At 37.3% G+C, this 19,581-nt stretch overlaps 1 protein-coding gene across 2 annotated transcripts in view; it reads right to left on the minus strand.

The window, feature by feature from the left end:
• rph3aa (rabphilin 3A homolog (mouse), a) overlaps positions 1–8,983 on the minus strand; it is a 58,328-nt gene extending 49,345 nt beyond the window's left edge. For both annotated transcript variants that reach the window (XM_056467318.1, XM_056467317.1), the window contains exon 1: positions 8,903–8,983. The gene's annotated coding sequence lies outside the window, so the exon portion shown is untranslated. The remainder of the gene's footprint in view (positions 1–8,902) is intronic.
• Positions 8,984–19,581: the final 10,598 nt, after the last annotated feature.

The raw sequence follows: 19,581 nt of genomic DNA on the forward strand, positions 1-19,581 counted from the left end.
TGAGGAGGTTAATGAGATGTGGAATAATGAGACGCTTGGATTAATTGGGGCTGTTCTTCATAGAGTGGGTGGTAAACAGAGAGATGTGCTGGTTTAAACTCATTAAAGCGCAGTGTTTGCACAAACATGTCAGCGTTATCATATAAAAGAAGAATTAGCGGACCAAACAAAGATTTACAGATGATTTCGGAGCTTAATCATGTACAGTGATGTTGCTTGGGTGATGCTCAAACTTATTTTCTCACCCCCACCTTGTTCTCCAACTTTTTTTTTTTTGATGAAAATGCGGATGCTACTTATACTTTTATGTGTGTCCGTGTAATTTGGATGTAGGAACCAAAGTCATTATAAGTTTTTGACTCTTCTAAAGCATAAAAACCCCATAATATGTTTGCAGATATTTAAGAAATAAGCGAACACTCTTGTTTATCTGAAAAACAATGCTGAAGTCAGATATTCTGCTTTGAATATGTGCATTATGTGCCGGAACGTCTGTTTTTGTTTTGGTTCTTATAACCCGCCCACTGCCAGTTTAACCAATTATATTACAGCACCCCGAGTTGCCTTAGTGGAAAACAGCATATATCATTCATTCATTCAGGAAGGAAGGCTCTCAAAGCAAGCGTTCGTGACTGAAACGTGACCTCCGGTGGACAGTAGCAGACTAGATATTTAATAGACATTCAGTCAATCCAATTTATTTTTATTTTTTTTTCGCAATCTCCCTGTTGATGTGTGGTTCTCCTTGAATCTGTGTATGTTTTTTTAAATATATACATATAGTTGAAGTCAGAATTATTAGCACTCCTTGGAATTGTTTTCTTTTTTAAATATTTCCCAAATTATGTTTAACAGAGCAATGACCTTTTTAAGGTCAAAATTATTTGCCCATTTAAGCTATTTTTTTTTCAATAGTCTACAGAACAAACCATCATTATACAATAACTTGCCTAATTACCCTAACCTGCCTAGTTAACCTTATTAAACTAGTTAAGCCTTTAAATGTCACTTTAAGCTGTATAGAAGTGTCTTGAAAAATATCTAGTCAAATATTATTTACTGTCATCATGGCAAAGATAAAATAAATCAGTGATTAGAAATGAGTTATTAAAACTATTATGTTTAGAAATGTGTTGAAAAAAATCTCTCTGTTAAACAGAAATTGGGGGAAAAAAATAAACAGGAGGGCTAATAATTCTGACTTCAACTATATACATATTATATACTTTAGTTTTATAGATAATTAATTATATAATTATAATATATTTTATATATATAAAGAGAAAGTGGGCCTTCAAAAAATGATCGAATAAAAAAGTGGGCCCCGAAGTGAAAAAGGTTGAACACCTGATCTAAAGCAGTGGTCCTCAAGAAGTCATGAATTATTTGCGTTTTATTTATTATCTGAGTCTGATCTTTTATTTTGAAAAATGACTGAATTCTCTCCTCACATCTCAGTCACTTAAGCGCCCAAATTGAACCCACAAGCAGCAAAATGAGAAAGAAACAGACGTCTTTGGAAAGTTTCTTTGCTAAGGGGAAAGCTCCAGTGAAGTCCCCAAGAACTGCCAAGGAATAAATCCACAACCCAATTCTCAACAAATCAGGTGAATCCAGCATGTATGTGCAAGAAGATCAACAGCTTGAGAGATCGCAAATGACGATGACCTTTTAGGGGCTGTTCGCATATCCCATCTTGGGATAGGCAACAAGACTTTTTTCGTGAGGTAGTGTGAAGTAATGACTGCAGGCTGAAGGTAAAAATGTACTCCAGTAAAATAATTCCTAAGAAAAACTACTCAATTACAGTAATTTGAGCATTTGCTATTTATTACTTGACACCACCACTAATATAAGCAATATGCTGCTTGATCAACAACACTTAAACTACAAGAACAGTAGTTATGATTTTTGTTAAACATCAAATGCTGGCACGATTTGGTCTTGAAGTGCGCACTTAGCATTAAGTTCCATTAAGCCATGGTTCTCATGTGGGAGTTAAGAATTAAAATGCACTTTCCACCCTGTAGTTCAGATCATTTCCCATTTGTCATGTCTAAACCTCCAAAAGACGTTATTTGCAAAAATGTAAATCGACGCTTCAGAGAAAACAGCTAATAAATCAGGTGTTAGGATGCTTTCCTAACAGGAAAGGAAATAAGCGTGCTCAGCAAGCAGCTCCAGAATACAATGATGCCAGGTTTGCCTCGCTGCGCCGCCAAGAGAAAAACCCATGTCACTTGGAATTCATCAGCAGCTGCCGAGCAGGAGAAGCGTCACTAGCCTACGGAAATGCTCCACAAATTGACGTGAAGCCAAAAGAAACCGAGGCATTTTAGCTTCACAATAAAATGTGGTCCTCCAAGGGGGTTTTAGAGTGTGCTCACTGTGCATGCGAGTGCTTCCGCGTGCATGTCCACTACACAAGGCCAAATGACCTGGAAAATGGATTTGAACAAAGCCAAAAAGGTGAACTAACTTAAGTGGAACAGAAAATAAAGCATGTCACTGAAACCTTGTTTTGTTAAAGTGCGCTTTGCAGCAAGGATGTGACGTTTCCACCATGATGCCGTCACCAAAAGTGCGTGCATAAAATTTTAAAAAGCCTTCATACACGCTATCTGACCTACTTAACGCATTCACTCTTCTCAACAGAATGCACACAACATCAGCATCAGCACACACAAGATCATCCACCTACTCTAGACGTTGAGAGCTTCGCTGGTAAGAAGCGGCTTACCGGCTTACGGAGAACCCCAACAAGTTTATCCCTTTACCACCATTTGATGAGTAAACGTATGCAGAAGAGTGTTAAATCCATGGATGTGCAAGCCGACAGTGGACTGTCAAACAGAGTTACCCTTATTTTCACATGACTTTAAGCGGCGGGCGGGAGATATTTTGAACGCAGCCTTCAGCAAAGTGAGAGGTGTAGCTCAAGGCTCGGTCTCAGGTCCGTTGCAGTTGTGATTAGAGATGAAAGATTGAACTTTAATGTCAACACACATTCTAAAAGGGCTATTTACATATATATAAAACACATTACTCTGAATGATTTATAATGTAATATCTTACTGGGCCCCTCTTAAACACTTAAAGTGGCCAACCCAGGCTCATTCTGAAAACGTACTCCTATATACATCTCTGGAGAGCGCCAAATACATCCCAGGAGGTACGTTTTTTTGCAGTTTTTGTTTTCGCGAATCCACCAGAGGCTGCTATGTACATATTTGAGATCCCAAATCACTCTCGTGAGTGCCTTTTGCACCTGCTGTGTTCGTGTAAATCCACCAGAGACCGCTGTCGACTGACTGACTGAACCACCAACTATTCCAACACATGTTTAAGCAATGGATGCCCTTCCAGCTGCAATCCAGTACTGGGAAACCCATACACACACACGCTCATACACTACGGCAAATTGAGTTTATTCAATTCACCTATAGCACATGTGTTTGGACAGTGGGGGAAACCAAAGCACCCGGAGGAAACCCACACCAACTCGGGGAGAACAAGCAAACTCCACACAGAAACGACAACTGGTCCAGCCAGGAAAATTGTTGCCTGGTCTGATGAGTCTCGATTTCTGCTGCGACATTCGGATGGCAGGGTCGGAATTTGGCACACTTTGGGCCCATTAGTACCAATTGAGCATTGTGTCAATGCCACAGCCTACCTGAGTATTGCTTCTGACCATCTCCATCCCTTTATTACCACAGTGTACCCATCTTCTGATGGCTACTTCCAGCAGGATATATTACGGCGCGAATCATCTCAAACTGGTTTCTTGAACATGACAATGAGTTCACTGTACTCAAATGGCCTCCACGGTCACCAGAACTCAATCCAATAGAGCACCTTTGGGATGTGGTGGAACGGGAGATTCGCATCATAGATGTGCAGCCAACAAATCTGCAGCAACTGCGCGATGCTATCATGTCAATATGGAGCAAAATCTCTGAGGAATATTTCCAGTACCTTGTTGAATCAATGCCACAAAGGACAAACACAGTTCTTGAGGGCAAAAGGGGGCCCAACCCGGTACTAGTAAGGTGTACCTAATAAAGTGGCCGGTGAGTGTATTCGTTTTAATTTGTATGATCATTCATACAATTTAGTACGATTTGCTTGTCCCCCAATGACAGTTGGGTTTAGGGGCGGGGTTTGGTGCCACGCCTTCTTTTGAAAACCATATCTGAATTAACCACTAAACTCACAAAACGTAAAGCAGTTGTTTCCTCGTGAGATCAAGCTGTAATATCATGTCATCCATGGTTTCAACTTCAGACTAGTGATCAGTTTAAGTGTAAAACATACAAGGATACGCTTTTAATTTTTAAAAACCAAATGCTGCCATAAAAGGGGACCGATTATGCAAAACTCATTTTTATAAGGGGCTGTGTGGCAACAGTGTGTAAATATAACCAGCCTCTATTGTTAAAAATTAATGAACTCTATTTTTTTATAATCACACACAAAAAAAAAATTAGCATAGACAGCCCTAAGTGAGAAGCAGCCGTCTGCCATTAGAGTTTTCACCTGCTGAAAATAATGTCAGTGACTAACAGGTATTATGGAGTTTATTATACGTGGAGTTTTAAAATGCACAAATGAACACTACAATCCCCTTCTTCTGAGACATCTGCTGCTATGCTGATGCATAGGCATTTGTAGCTCCGCCCTCTTTCAAAAAGAAGAGAGTTTAAAGCGACAGTCATCACAATTTGGATCAAAGCCTAAAAGGGAGTTATAAAACATTATTTGTCATGTATTTTGATCTGAAACTACACATACACACTCATATCAAACACTTATTTTACATCTTGTTAAACATAACAGGTCCCCTTTAAGTCGGGTAAGGGGTCAACATTCATGCTATGGGAGGGTGTGTGTTCAGATATGATAGCTGAGAGCAAAACAGCCAGTGATGCATTGAGGAATTACTGAAGCTGGAGTTGAGATTGCCTATAAGAAACCTGGATGGGATGCAGTCATGACCTATTCCTCAGCCCGTGGAGCCTCGAGGCCAAATACACTGCATGCACCATACTAATGCATATCAATTGTTTGTCTATGATCACAGGATATCTGAAATGCTTCGATCCTTTGATATGCAAACAGTAAAGGTTTCTGAGCTCAAACTTTCTCTTCTTCAAGTCAAAAAGACTTTTTTTTTCATTTTCAAGCAATGTTTATTGCCTCTGAATGCCGTCGGATCTCTGTCTTGCACACAAAAGCGTGGCCCAGAGAAAAGACTCAACTTCCCATTACATAACACACACACACACACACACACACACACACTCATCATGAGCCTTTTGAGGATGTTGTTCAAAAGCCCTCTGCGCGGTACGCAACTATTTGATGTGCTGTCTCATTCGATGCTAAGCAAACTCAAAGCCGATTTGAATCTATGCACTAAGTGCTAGAAATTATGAGAAGCTTGGAAAGGTTTGTTGACGTGACGTTGCATTTTCACTGTCACACATGAATGAATGAATATTATATATTGTCATCATTAGTAAACGGTTTGACACAGGGTTGCACAATATTAGAAAAACGTGCCATTTTGGCAATATATATATTGCGATATGAATAGAATTACATTGATTTGAATAGCTCTATTTGGAAAGATTTCATTCAATTAGTCTAGCATGACCAAATCCTGTTCTATGCAGTGCGTTTGCATAAATTATAATAAATTACAAGCATATATAATTACAACAGAGCACAGATAAAAGGTAAATAAACAGTGCTTCATGTTTTTTTTCTGGCTGTGGAGCAAGAAGACACAGGTACTTGACTGGCCTGCCTGCAGTCCCGACCTGACTCCAGTAGAGTTAAAAGTTAAATAAACAGTGCTTTATGGTTTTCTGGAGTCTAACAGTATTCAGGTACAGAAATAAAACAATCAAACAGAAAATATCATGGTCATCATTGTATAAATTATTTAAAAATAATAATATTTTATCATTTAATCTATTAATGCAATGTGACTATTGCAGATACACAATTGGCGATGTCGATGCTCAAACGCTATGTTATGAAGCCCTAGTTTAATATTTCTTTCACATCAATGGACCATCAATGGACTGCTGTGCTATTACATTTTATTTATACACATTTTTTAGTCAAAACTCAAAATAGGGTATGGGGTTGTGTCAGTGCCCTTGGTAAAGGTAACCTGTACTTCTGTAATGGCACTAATGCTAGAAAGTACATAGAGATTGTGGAGCACAAAATGCTGCCTTTATTCCTAAGACGCCCATGGATATTTCAACAAGACAATGCAAATCCACATTCTGCACACAACAGTCCTGGCTGTAGAGCAAGAGGATACAAGTACTTAACTGGCCTGCCTGCAGTCCCAACCTGTCTCCAATAGAGTTAAAAATTAAATAAACAGTGCTTTATGGTGTCCTGGAGTCTAGCAGTATTCAAGTACAGAAATTGACCAATCAAACAGAAAATATCATGGCCATCATTGTTTAAATTATTTAAATAATAATATTTTATCTAATTATGTGACTAAGTGACTATTGCGGACACGCACATTGCGATATCAATTCTCAAACGATATATTGTGCAGCCCTAGATTAACATTTCTTTCACATCAGTGGACCTCATTATATGAACTGCTGTGCTATTACATTTTATTTATACACATTTTTTAGGCAAATTTCAAAATGGGGTATGGGGTTGTGTCAGTGCCCTTGGTAAAGGTAACTTGCACTTCTGTGATGGCACTAATGCTAGAAAGTACATGGAGATTGTGGAGCACAAGATGCTGTCTTTTTTCCAGGCACACCCATGCATATTTAAACAAGACAATGTAAATCCACATTCTGCACACATAACAGTCCTGGCTGTAGAGCAAGACGATACAGGTACTTGACTGGCCTGCCTGCAGTCCCAACCTGTCTCCAATAGAGTTAAAAGATAATAAACAGTGCTTTATGGTTTTCTGGAGACTAACAGTAAGGTACAGAAATTGACCAATCAAACAGAAAATATCATGGTCATCATTGTATAAATTATTCAAAAATAGTTATATTTTATAATTTAATCTAATAATGCGATGTGACTATTGTGGATACAAAAGAAAATCGGCACACTTCCACTTCAGCTCTCAAAAAGTCTTTAAAATCACAACGTTTCGACCGACATGGTCTTCATCAGGTAGACCAGTCGAAACGTTGTGATTTTAAAGACTTTTTGAGAGCTAAAGTGGAAGTGTGCCGATTTTCTTTTGATCTTTTGCTTCAAATGTTTGTATTTGATCGAGCACCTGCCTTCGAGATTTTCTAGATGTGCGCACGTTTCTGTTTTTTACCATTGCGGATACACACATTGCCATATCAATGCTTTTTTTTTTTTAAGTTTAATAAGATTTAATGCGTGGTGTCCAGAAGCGCCGTTGATGCCTGGCATATAGAGAATTTTAGCCACGTGCGATAGAGAACATAACGAGAAAAATTGCCAATGGCGAACTTAAAACTGTGAAAAACGCTAGAGGAAAGGCAAACTTCTGGTCAACTTTTCAAATAGTGACAACTTTAAATGATGAGCCAACTGGTTATGCACAATTCACAACTTGTAAGTTAAGTAAACTCACTGTGGACAATATACCGGATATCGTTGTCACTTAAAAAACTCAAACTTACGTTTAAAAAAAACAAACAAAAACTCCAAACATTTCTCTAAATTATTCTGATAAAAAACAAACGAAAAAACATCAATTTTCTTATAAATACAAATCTGGTCTTTTTTTAATGCCTGTAACAGTATAAGCTGTTTGGCAGAAAAAAAAAACGGGCTTCAAAGGACTACAAAGTCCTGGCTGCGAAGGAAGAGGGTACAAGTACCTCACTGGCCTGTCTGCAGTCCCAACCTGTCTCCAATAGAGATTGTGTGGTGCATTTTGAAGTGCAAAATGCGACAACGAAGACCTCATACTATTGCCATCCTTAAGACTTGTGAGCAGGAGGAATGGGACAAGATTACACCTGAAACACTTCATCACTTGGTGTCTTCAGTCCCTTAACGTCTTTTAAGTGTTTTGAAAAGGAACGGCAAAATTACAAAGTGATAAATGCATTACTGTTACAACTTTTTTTGAAATGTGTTGCAAGATAATTACGTCTTTATTAAATAAAACGATAAAAATCATGAGGAACGCATTAAATAATGTTTGTTGTGCTGTCTGCAATGAAATACAAGTCAAAGTCAATTTAGAAATCACTACTTTTTTTTTTTTTACGTTTTCCATACTGTCCCAGTTTTCCTTGATTTGGGGTTGTAATGTTAATAAGACTGAAGTAAGACTATAGTAAATGTTGAACTATGATTAATAAACGCTGTATTGTTCATAATTAGCTCATGTTAGTATACATTAAATAACGAATCCTTTTAGTAAAGTGTGACTGTTTTTCCTTTAAAAATGTTGTTTTACCAAAGAAAGAAAGCATATTTGTCGACTACCATGGTTTTAAGATCACATTTGACCAAAGTCAGTCCAGCAAACTCTCCAAACACACGACGCAAAGTCCAAATCAATTTCCGAACGCAAGTGACAAACCCATCACGTTCCATTAATTGCACAACATGCTGGAATGTCTCTGCCATCTGTGTTGCTTTGCAATGCTGAAGCATCAATGCGTGTCTAATAATAGAGCTGCCGCCACATCCAGTCCAAGATTGGACAAACAATAGTTTTAATGCGAATAACCCATCAAAACGCACACAACAAACATCCTGAGCTCCAACTTGGTTTGAAAGCAATTATTATAGGCCTCATAAAAAAAAAACATTCTATAATACAATGTGAATATTATGTGTTGAATAATTATGAGAGCTCTTTGCAAGAGTTGATGCAAGCTGTCAGTGATGTCAAGTCACTCACCGCCCCTGATGGTGAGATGCTCTCCTCCGCTCAGCAGCAGTACAGATGAAGATGTGTGTGTGTGTATGTGAGTGCCTCTTTCTCCTACACAGTGATGCAGGAATGATGCTTTAATACTGTCTTTAGGGAGAAGAAAAGCCAAACCCCCAACCCCCCTCCTATCTGACCGAGCATTGCGCTGCGATCCAATGAGAAAGAGCAGAATTCATTTACACAGCACATACCTGATGATGATGACCGTTTTTTTTTCTTAATTCACCCCCTCTGCTATCTTTCCTATGGGATTATATATTATCACATTATTTTATGATATATATCATTCATACACACACATAGAAACAAATGATTTAGCATAAATCCTATTACTCAGTTTAATTCAAGTCTTTTTCTTTGTCCTAATCGCCGTCTTTTACCTCGGCTCATTCATTTCAAAAAGGTCACATTCGCCTCCTTGCGAGCGAAATGACCAATTATGCTGTAATTTGTTATAATTAGAAATACTGAGCAAAAATTATGGCTGTCAGTGAACATTGTGTGGCATTACGTGATTCTGCTGCCCCCTTGTGATTACTTTTATACTGAATTATCCTTGCAACGCATTTATCATAGTAACCACTGATAGATTAGAACCACTAGAAAATTAAAGTTCAATAAAAAAATAGGCAGATTGGGTGTAATTAGTTAAAAAAAGTAACTCTTTACTGTAATTAAATTACTTTTAAAACCTGATTACAGTTACTTATTATGTACTTGGTCTAAAATCCTGTACATAAATGTAACAGTTCTGTATAAATACTTTCATTAATTGTATTTTTTGTTATACAATTATACACTACTTGACAAAATCTCGTCCTTGATCCCACTAGTAAGAGCAACAAATAATAACTTGACTTCTAGGTGATCATTTGCAATAGTGGCAGAAGGTACACTGTAAAAAATGCAGGGTTCCACATAATTCATTCATGTTGTCCCAACATAAATTGATTAAGTTAACTATCATTATAATTAAGTAGATTGAACAAGTTAAAAAAATCCTGGAACCCGCATGGACCCAAGAATCTCTGAGAAATCAGTCAAGTTTGGTCAAGAAAAATTCATGGTTTGGGGTTACATTCAGTATAGAGGCGTGCGAGAGATCTGGAGAGTGGATGGCAACATCTACAGCCTGAGGTATCAAGACATTTGTGCTGCCCATTACATTACAAACCACAGGAGAGGGCAAATTCTCCAGCAGGATAGCGCTCCTTCTCATACTTCAGCCTCCACAATTTCACCAATTTACCAATTTTGTAATGAGTAATTTAAAAAAAGTAACTTAGCAAGCATTGAAAGTAGGCATTAAAGAATTGTAATGTGTTGCTAATTAACAAAACCTTAAATACAAATAAAATCTACTTTTCAAAATAAAGCAGAAGATACAGAAGTTGATTAACTATAGACTTAACCATTGTGTGCTGTTGGGGATGTTTTCAGTCTTAATTTGACCATAACATTTTCTCTGGTTCAGCTAGCAGAATGATTTTTGGTGACAAATCTTATTTTGACACGTATTTTAAGAAAATGCTTGAAATAAATAAAAAAAAAAAAACTCATCAATACACTCTGAGCAAATTTACTACCCTTTTGTTATGTTCAGGATGAAACATCCACTGAATTAAACTGCTATAAAAATGCATCAGATTAATTTTTTTAAATTATTTTTGCATAAATCTGTTAATCAACCTCAGTCCTGATCAAAAGTACTAAATTGCTTAGAAAACTACAGGATTTTAACTCTTTCATTGTCAAATTCATAAATGATGTCACTGATTTTGGTTAAAAAAAAAAACACACACACACACACACACACACAATTACGTATTTTCAATATAAAAAGTAATTTTGGACAGGATTTTATTTTGTACCTTTCATCAAAGTCTTGGACATGTGAAACTTGCAGTGTCTTTGATGCACTGTTTTTGATTGATTTTCATTTTCTCTCCTTTATTTACTGTTGGTGGCTGTTTTTGCTCCATTGACTTCCATTATAATCACATTTAATTTTTGATTACAAATCCATGACACCATATAATCATGCATTTTTGATTGTTGGTGGTTTTCCCTGTTGGGAGGAGGTAAAATGTATAATTTTTACTGTTGATCGTCAGCTGGCACCATTAACCATTTAGATAGGCCTGTACAAAAAAACCTTAGTATCTGGATTTTATATAGAGTATAACAGCAAATTAAAGTGTGTGTTTGAGTGTATGAGAGTGACCTTTGAGCACTTACCTTGATGTGTCTGAGAAAATTTAAATATGCATCCCAGTGCTCAGGACTACATGGAGTAAACAAAAACAAAGACTGTGTATTTATGCACCATCAAATGTGCTTATAATGGAAGTCAATGGGGCAAAAACAGCCACTAATAGTAAATTAGGGAGAAAAAAATGAAAATATAACAACACATCAAAGCCAATGTTGTTCCTAATCATTCCCATGTCCAAGATTTTGATAAAAGGTAAGAAAAATCCAGTCCACAATTAATTTTTATACTGAAATACATCATTTTGTGTTTTTTTTCACCAAATCACTGACATCATTTATGAATTTGGCAATTAAAGAGTTAAAATTCTGTCATTTTCTAAACAATTCAGTAGTTTTGATCAGCACTGAGGTTGATTAACAGATCTACGCGAAAAAAACAAAAACAATTTCAATAAAATATGAATCTGATGCATTTTTACAGCAGTTTAATTCAGTGGATGTTTTCATCCCCATCATAATAAAAGGGTAGTAAACAGTGCACAAGGTTTAAATACTATAAAAGCATAAATAGCATTGCACATATTTCCAAATTCTAAAAGTGTGATCACTGGTGAATGCTGTTGCTTGAAAACATGCCTACCGTGATTCAGTTTCCTCTCGACACGAGTCGGGCCGTAATACTTTGGGGACGGGATTCATTCAGATGCTGGTCTCAGGTCAGAGATCCTGCTGTCCAGGGTCAAATGAAATGAAAGTGGAAGATGAGAGTGAGCAGAATGAGAAAATGCTTGACAATAGCCAAGAGCGTCTCAAGAGACACAGTAGACCGTTATCATCAGCCTTATATCGCTTTAGAGACAAAGAATGAATGTAAAGAGTGGCGGGGTGATAAAGCTGACTATTCACAACTCTTCATTTGATTATTTTGACTAATTGTAATTTTTCTGTAAAAAGGCTGCAATATCATTTCCTAAACAATTGAAATTATTATTAAATGTTATCATTTGTTTCTTTTATTGTCAATTAGAAGTTACTGAGACTTATTACAGTATGCTGACGTACTTCCAACTGAAATTACATATCGAGTAGGGTTGCGGGGCTTTCTTTTAGAGCAGGGGTGACAAACCTGGTCCTGGAGTGCCAGTGTCCAGCATATTTTAATTCCAACCCCGATTAAATACACCTGAACAAGCTAATCAAGCTCTTTCTAGGTATACTTGAAACTTCCAGGCAGGTGTGTTGAAGGAAGTTGGAGCTAAACTATGCAGGACACTCCAGGAGTGTGTTTTGACACCCCTGTTTTAGAGCATCATTCGCACGCAGCAAACTAACAGTAAAAGGAGCGTGGTTGAGAATATTGTGGTAGAAGCAAATGGTCAGACTTTCATTGAAGATTACCAAAACATTTTTTAACAAATATTAATTTCAACATTTCATTTAATCCATTTGAGAGTAAGGCAGTGACATAAAACATGGTAGAAGCGAAGATATGTGAATACATTCCAGATATACAGTATACGTTGCCTTAGGTGAACAAGTCAAATGACCTTTGGGCTGTATTTCAATGATCTAGTTGCTAAAGCTCATGGTGCAAAAGCATTAAAGGCATGTCCGAATCCACTTTTGCTATTTTAAGGATGGAAAAATATGGTTTGCTCCGCAACGAATGATCTAACAGGGTTGTGCTTATTTACTTAATGACTTCTGGGTGTGTTTTGAGCTTAATATGCATTAAACCAATCAGAGTCTCGTCTCCCATTCCCTTTAAGAGTCAGTTCCGTCGCACCATGGTACATTTGCTATTTACATGGCTGACTTTGTAAGAGGAACAACTGAACACTTCACTAGCGAGAAAACAGTTAAACAGATCATCTGCAGCGCGAGGATAAAGAACGAGCCTCCTCCATTCAGCCTCTTTACTTTCTCTTTACTTTTACGCTTTACTCTCATTGAGTAAGGAAATGTTGGAAGCTCACTCCACTGAAGACATCTATTAGCCTACATATTTAATTTCGTTAGTTAAGCACAAGGATTTATTTCAAAACTATTTCCAAATTCAGTTCTAATTTCCAGCAAACGAATAAATAAACAATAATAACAAAGTGTATTTAAAAAAACTGAGTTATATCCAAACACTCATCCTGTTCTTATGCCCAATACGGTGATGCAGACGTCTCCAAAACCCGACAGGTGGACAAATCTAAACTAGTTTTTATTAAAACAAATATAAATATGCATATAATAAATAATACTGCTAATAATAATAACAACATTATCCAAATGCAGATTGTCATGAATAAACTGAAAAAAGCCCCCCGATATGAAGGCATGGAGACAGTGGTTTGTATATTTATGTAGAAAATATAAATTTTTGTGACATTTTAATCCGTTATTTTTTTTCATATGTAAAGATATTTAGTGTATTGCTGTACATGCTGTGTGTATTAGGCAATGTGTATGTGTTTAGACCTGTATAGGTGCATAACTAACGCGCTCTGCGCTGGACTTTATAGCAGCTTTCAGTCGGTCTATGGTGCGGACTATTTCAGTTCCTCAAAATAGCAACGCGCCAACAATGCGCCTTAACACACCTCCTTTCTAGACCAGCACACCCATGAGTCCACAAAGTGGTGCAAATAGATTTACTATTTAAACAACATGTCACAAAATGTGAAAATTTGGGTTGCGCTGGTCTGAAAATAGCAACAAATCGCGCCAAACACGTCTAGCGTTTTCTTGCGCCGGGTGTATGACAGGGCTTAACTCAAAAAATGAGCAAAGAATCTGATGTTGCTGTTACTTGCTTTTTTGGTTCAACAATCAAGAAAGAGGTTTTCATTTATGTAATGTAAACTTCTGTGTCTGGTTTTATGTTTTGTCGCATTGTTATCGGTTACTTAAACGTTATCTCACAGCAATTTTATGATTCAGTGGCTAATTCGCATAAATTTGTACGATCTCATTCATACAATTTAGTATGATTTGCTCATCCCCCAATGACGGTTGGGTTTAGGGGTGTGGGTTGGTGCCACACCCCCTTTTAAAAACCGTACATTTTCGTAGAATATTGTACGAATTAGCCTCTAAACTGACAAAGCATAAAGCAGGTACTTTTCTTATGAGATCAGGCTGGTTATTTACATTATGTTATGGTTGCATTTGGATTTTTAACTAACTGTATACAGCACATTAGTTAATGCCAGAAATGTTCTTTATAATAAACAGACAAATATAATACATATACCTACAAGATGTCTCTTTCGTCCCTGATCTGGTCGTGAATCCTCAAATGCTCTTTAAGCAGCCGCTCTTCATTATCAAACACAGGGCTGCATCACTAGATGGACAGCAGGTTAACCTTTTCCCGTTTTATCAGGACGGCAGTCAATAACGTCTCGCAGATCCTCAGGGGTACGTGTCCTCATCTGCTCTTGTGTGTTCAGTAATAAAGGTTCTGTCCAAAACAAAGGTCATAATTAAACCTCGGTGATACCTGCAGCTCATTATTCTAAGTTCTAATACACTGCAAACAATGCAGGGTTCCATGCTATTTATTAATGTTGTCCAAACACAAATCAATTGAGTTAGCGTAACACATTTAGGTAGACTGAACATAAAACAATTAGGCTGTCCCCCCAAAAAACTCAAGAGTTGATTGTTGTTTCAGCTTATTTTAAATCAGTTTTTTGGGTGTATTTTGTAAATTCTGGATTATTAACCAAACCAAGCATTTAGTGTAAAAATACATTAAAAACTACTGTATCTAAATCTGTGTGCTGTAATTTGAACTAAAGTATTGGTAATTACAGTATACAATATTGTGTTTCACTTAATAGCATTTATTCATTACTGACTTCATTACAATGCAGGTTTTGCTTTCAAAATCATGGGACTTTAAGGCAATACTAATGAGGTTTCAAAACTAGACTTTAAGATGTAATAGTTTGTAAGAGTATCATAGCATTCAAATTAATATCGATGAAGGTTCGGAGCATTTTATTTAAACGAGAACTATTCATATTAACAAGCAGATTTATTTATACTGACAAAATCTCATCTAAAACTTACTATTGAGGTCTTTTTCACAGGAGAAGTTTCAGTACCGCATATTTTAAATAAAAATAAAAAATGTATAAGCCACATGTTTTGGTTTTTCTGTTAAACCGCTTATCACAAATATGGTATCCAACTAATTAAATCACATGGCAGCAACTTAAAGCCTTAAAGGGAGAGTTCACTAAAGTATAGATGACTTTTTCTTTAGTTGACAAATGATTTGAGAGTAATAATTAGTTGTAGATTACAGGTACTCTGTTTTATGCAATAAACAAAATATCCAGCAGATAGTTCTCTTCAACTCTCACAGTTCGCCCACTGAAGCTAAGCAGGGCTGTGCCTCGTCAGTACCTGGATGGGAGACCACATGGGAAAGCTAGGTTGCTGCCGGAAGTGGTGTTAGTGAGGCCAGCAGGGGGTGCTCAACCTGCATTCTGTGTGGGTCCTAACGCCCCAGTATATTGATAGGGACTCTATACTGCTCAGCGAGCATCGTCTTTCGGATGAGACGTTAATCAAGGTCCTGACTCTCTGTGGTCATTAAAAATCCCAGGATGTCCTTTAAAAACCCCAGTTTAACCCCAGTATCCTGGCCAAATTTGCCCACTGGCCTCTGTCAATCATGACTTCCATCCCCATATCATAATTGGCTTTATCATTCTGTCTGTTGGCATTTCTGTGTGGAGTTTGCATGTTCTCATCGTGTTGGCGTGGGTTTCCTCTGGGTGCTCTGGTTTCCCCCACAGTCCAAACACATGTGCTATAGGTGAATTAAATAAACTAAATTGCCCGTAGTGTATGAGTGTGTATGGGTGTCTCCCAGTGCTGGGTAGCAGCTGGAAGTGCATCCCAGCATTAAAGATATGTTGGAATAGTTGGCGGTTCATTCCGCAGTGGTGGCCTCTGAAATAGAGACTAAGCCGAAGGAAAATGAATGAATATCAGAAGGAATCGTAGTTGTTTTTTTCTGCCTGTGCCTTTAAATGCAAATGAGCTGGTTCTCCCTGTCCACAAAGCAGGGCTCCTATTGTGTGATTGAAGCGTACTGGTTTATAGTTGTGTACACTATGCTGCTGTGGTGATTCCAGAGGTTATGAATTATGTGCTCAAAAAGTTTTAAAAATGCTAAAAAAATGAGAAAGTGTACCACTTACTGCTTCTTTAAGTGTAGTTAATCACAGAGAGTTGAAACAGATCTTTCAATCCTAGTTTCTTTGCAAATCCTGTCTTGTGGAAAGATTATCCGAGAAGATATATTAACACACGCCTGTCAATCAATAGCGATGGGCAGGGAAAACAAGCTCTGCTACATCACATTGGGGTGGGCCTCAAAATCACTGGGATTTGGATCCTATTTTATCGTCAGGAAATTGTTTATAGCCTTCTAATATTATGACTGTAAACACACTATACCTACACATAGTTCTGTCCAAACTGCTTCCAAACGTTGATTTTGCATGATAGGTGCTCTTTAACAGGAATTTATCCAGCAATCTATACTACTCTCATGCCTGCCTGACTTGCTGGAATGTTCCACAAACTAAAATATTGTTCAGTTTTTTTAATTCTCTTTTCTTCCTTTATATTAAACTGCTTTTGACAGACTCTACATTGTAAAAACAACTATAGAAAGAGAGATAAACGGAATCAGTTTATCAGCTCAATGTAGTTTCCTGATCTATTTACATAGACTATTTAGTCAAAACTCTGGAGCGTTTCAACCACTTTCTTGATGTTCAATTGTAAAAAGAAAGTGTCCATAAAGTCGCTAATATTCAAAGTGGCCTACAAGAACAAATTCAATACGTCATTGAACAACAAATATTCGCACCATATAACAGCAGAAATATTAACCAATGTTGTGAATTTGATTCTTTACTTGTAAATTTTGAATTGTGCCACAATTCCTAGTATACTACACTTCCATATATAGTGCACTACACTGAAAGATTGAAAAAAATCCTCATAACAATGTGCACTAACAAATTTCAAGTACATTTTACATTCTTATATCAGGTACAATTAACTTGTCAATATCATGTAAAGTTTACTTAATGTTTAATCTAACACTTCTAAATTAACGAAGTAAAAGTTAATTGATTATCTTTGATTTTGAGTCTATATTTAGTGAAGTTCAGTTATAAACTAATTTCGAGAGGATCACGTGCTTATGATTGCTAGCGGCTGGATCCGCATTATCCAATTCTCAATGCACCAATCAGATGACTCCTAAGCTACTACAAATACCCTGGGTTACGTACCACCGCTATCTTTGTTTTGAAGAATCCCCCCATCCACCCCTACTCCTCCTTCTTCCTAGATGGGTGACACGGTGGCCCAGTGCTTAGCACTGTTGCCTCACAGCAAGAATGTCTCTGGTTCTAGGCTTTACCAAACCAGCAGACATTTCTGTGCGGAGTTTGCATTTCTCCTCGTGCTCACGTGGGTTTCCCCTGGGTTCCTTGGTTTCCTCCCACTGTCCAAAAAACATGCAACATAAGTTAATTGACTAATCCAAACCGGCACTATAGACATGCTCCTAGTAAATGATTATCTCTCAAGAGCAATCACTGGCTGTTCATTGGTTGTTACAGCGGGGGAGTTCTCGAGATCTACCTGAGCTCAAACTCCCCTCTCGCCTTGCAACAGGAGGGAGCCCCGGGCTTGAGGATCTTATGAGCTCAGGGCTCTCTCCCGGGACAGCATGCCAAACAAGCTTATAATTAATCATCAGCTAAGTGTGAACTCTTGAATTCAAATTAATCAAGTAATATCAAGTTCATGTTTTAGCAAAAGGAACACTACTTTTTTTAAGATAATTTAATATCTTATTAGTTACAAATTAGTACATCTGGCATAACTTGTTTAATTATTAAAACACACATTTCCACTTAAACTTACTTAATATTACCAAGTTTGCAACAATTAGAAAATATTTAAATATTACATTAAATGTTATCCTTGGCACTTAATATTACAATTAAAAAAATTCAAGAGTAAATGTATTAGATTTCACCACACCAAAAATAATTTCTTTCAGTGTACATTACACAGTTCTTTGATTTACTTCCTTTTTGCATTGGTGAGATGCGGGTGTTTGAATGGACACTCAACCATATCCTTTGAGTTTTCCATTGAGATGGGTTAATGCCTTGAGAACATCCTGTAACATCCTACTTAGTGTACTCCTGATATCCTAGCACCCTAAAAGCCTGTTCATCCTGTTTGTCCATTCATCTTATTGCTCTAACAACTGTTAACTGAGGTTTGTTCACCTGCTTTTACGTTTTCTACTTGATGTTATAAAGAGGGTAAAGGACTGAAACTCCTCCAGTGTGTTAATTAGACACACCACTAAATTTTAATGAAGTTTGGATGTTTAAAATCTCATAATTATTAGACTAGTAGATTAGGAAGCAAAATAGACTTGGCATATATGTGTTAATATTTTTCCAATGCTACTCTTGAATACTAGAAGATTTACCTTGCATTTCTGAGACTACTCAGACAATCCAGCTCTGCAATCCAGAGTTTCCCCTCACAGCCCTGCAGTGAAACAGCTGCACAATCTCCACAGCAGTCAGACAGCTGGACAGCATAAAAATAGACCAGCAAAATAAAATATGTTAGCTTCAGTCCATTGCTTTCAACCACCCGATTACATTTAATGAAAAAATGTCAGGCAATGGCCATGCACCATCTACAATAGAGAGATAATATGGTTTTGCAGAGTATTACCTTCATGCCCTGCTCACCACTCCCGAAAGAACTGGAATGATGTATAAAAACAAACACACAAAATACATGAATCCAATCAGTCAAATTCATCCAACCAACCAACTAATCAAATCCATCAATCAATCCATCCATCCATCCATTCAACCAGCTAAATCCATCCATCAACCAACAAACCAAATCCACCCATCCATCTAACTAAATCAATCCATCCATCCATCAAACAACAAAAATCAATTTATCCCTCCATCTGTAGCAGAGGCCAGCTAGTGAAGTGCTGTACAGATAAACCTCACTCCTCTGACCTCTAAAGGTGCTCTAGCGACAGACACTGGAGTCCATGGTCTTTAGCCTCCTTGTTAAAGCAACCAACTCCCATGCAGAAGGTCGCTGGTTCGATTCCAGTTCGGAGCAGGAGTAGGACCAGCAGAGTTACACATCCAACTAACCAAATCAATTAAATCAATCCATCTATCTGCCCATCCATCAATCAAATTAATCCATCTATCCATCCATCCAACCAGATCAAATCCATCCGTTCTTATCAATCCATCAATCAACCAACTAATCAAATCAATACATCCATCCATCCAACCAAATCAAACAACTCAATCCTACCATCCATCAAACAACTTACCCTC

This window comes from Danio aesculapii, chromosome 10 (genome assembly GCF_903798145.1).
Source record: "Danio aesculapii chromosome 10, fDanAes4.1, whole genome shotgun sequence".
Taxonomy (NCBI): domain Eukaryota; kingdom Metazoa; phylum Chordata; class Actinopteri; order Cypriniformes; family Danionidae; genus Danio; species Danio aesculapii.